Here is a 2,144-nt window from a genome sequence, read left to right as displayed (position 1 = left end):
ATCTTTGCCAACACCGGACCGCAACCTTGATCCTCACTTCCAAATTCATACCGCTCACTGCACCTTAACAAACCAGCATGCGATAGTACAAGAATTTCATCACAACTCATGAACCACTAACATGGGAAACACTTCCTCACATGGAAGCTTTTTACTTAACTCATTCCAAGAGAACCATAGCAACACACGAGTGAATTCTGATAACCGTAGAAGATGCAATTCTTCAAGTAGTGGCCTAAGCCACCATAGCCCTTTCCTGGACTCGCCTACACATTGCAGACCATAATACTAGAATACTTCATCCAACACATAATGCGCTCAACCCGAGTGTCCTTGTAACACGAGACCATGCTGTCTCAAACCCCACGGACCACCTCATACCTTCTACATCCATCCTGATAATTCTTCTACGAATCCGAAGTCTTTTTCTCCTTTTCCTCCCAATGCTACACTGCAATTCAAAACATCATAGAACATTCTGAGCCTCTTATCATAAGCTGCTTACAAGCCCGATTCCTAAACACATTGCGGGCTTGAATCCTTAGGCACCGCATTTTTTAACCTTTGAATTCACTAGTACCGTTATTGAGAGTCACCCACTCTGACATGGTACCGAATATAATCAACTACAAGGCTCCGCTAGCCCATGACCATCCCCTCACCCGGCCGAATCACTCTCCTTGCAACTCACTTCTACGCGAAGCATAATTCCTGAGTCTTCCCAAAGTTCGAACATGAATCGATGATGCCAATTATAGAACACATTCTTCAATTCCTTTGCTCAAATTTCCACTTATGTTCTTTTTCCTTAGCTGAAGCAACTTACCAATACGCTGATAACCCGAAACCTCATAAGAGGATAATCATACAACCCAATCGTAGGCGGTGGGACTCTCCCACTTAGCTTGAAGCCACCATTAGGAATCCAACAAGATCCTTTCTTCATTGATGACAAAATCTAGCACAATTTAACCGCCGGATTCCTCGAAATCTTTCCTTTAGCATTTCATGAACACTTTGAATCTCTAGCAATATTCACATATTAGACCTCTTACCGGATAGCCAGTAGGATTCTTTGCAGAAGCTTCGCCAACCACGCGACCGCTGATCTGCCCACAGGAGATAACCCACCTGTGGAGATTACACGCCGACATCTTTCACCGTCGCTACACGAGTCACGATCACTACGTCATACATAACCCATCAAGAGCCCGTGCCCATTTACCAATTGCACAAGTCCATTCACTCCTCGTAGATATTAACTAAATATGCGGCAATATCTTCCAATTCAAAATTATGTTGCATCCTTCTTCATATCAAGCAGCTCCTTTCCGCCATATCAAATCTCCTGCCGTTATGCTGGCCAATATTTCCAGTTAAGCACATAGGCCCCAATCATCGACCACTAAAAATTCTCAAATCACTCCAACTTTCCTCAAGGGTGTAGTTATCCTGCCACTGAATCCACGTGCTGCTCTGCTACTCTCCCACTTTGGGCAGACTCACTTTCTTAAGTAACTAGTCGACCTCCACTTCTTACACCTGGCCTTCTAGAAGTTTAACCACCGCATGACACTTCACACACGTCTTTCCTCATCCTTTGCTGCTCTGCTGATGCCTTAGATCAAAATCTATTTCGGTAGCACTTGAACCAACAGACCGCGACTAACTTTTAAACCTTTCCGAAGATCATCTTTCTCGAGCCGTCAGCATTAGAAATACACATTCAATCCTGAACCACCGCACCCCGCGGTCTCTGACAGCCGCTTCTTCAATACTATCTTACAATATCCTGCTCCAAGGGCGAATTGTAGAAGGTTTTAACACCGGCGAACTTAGTACATTCAACAAGGACAATGGCACCCCATCACAGATGAAAACTCCACCACGCTCGCAAACACCAAGCCTCATTATTCGACCAACCCAAGCCTGAGCATTCTTAGCCCGATTGTTTTTCCCCCGCCGGGAATAAAATACCGAATCTCTAAATCATGCTCTGAGTAAACCTCCCTTCAAGTCATTCACTGCCCCAACACGTAGGCAAGCATCTTACCATCACATCAACACTACGCGAGAACCATTCTTAAGCATCATGGCAACTGGTGCCTAGCCTCAAAGCTCTCATAAGTACGACTACTGAGCTG

Source organism: Nicotiana attenuata, chromosome 12, assembly GCF_001879085.1.
Source record: "Nicotiana attenuata strain UT chromosome 12, NIATTr2, whole genome shotgun sequence".
NCBI classification, from domain to species: domain Eukaryota; kingdom Viridiplantae; phylum Streptophyta; class Magnoliopsida; order Solanales; family Solanaceae; genus Nicotiana; species Nicotiana attenuata.
Note: the sequence above shows the minus strand (reverse complement) of the source record.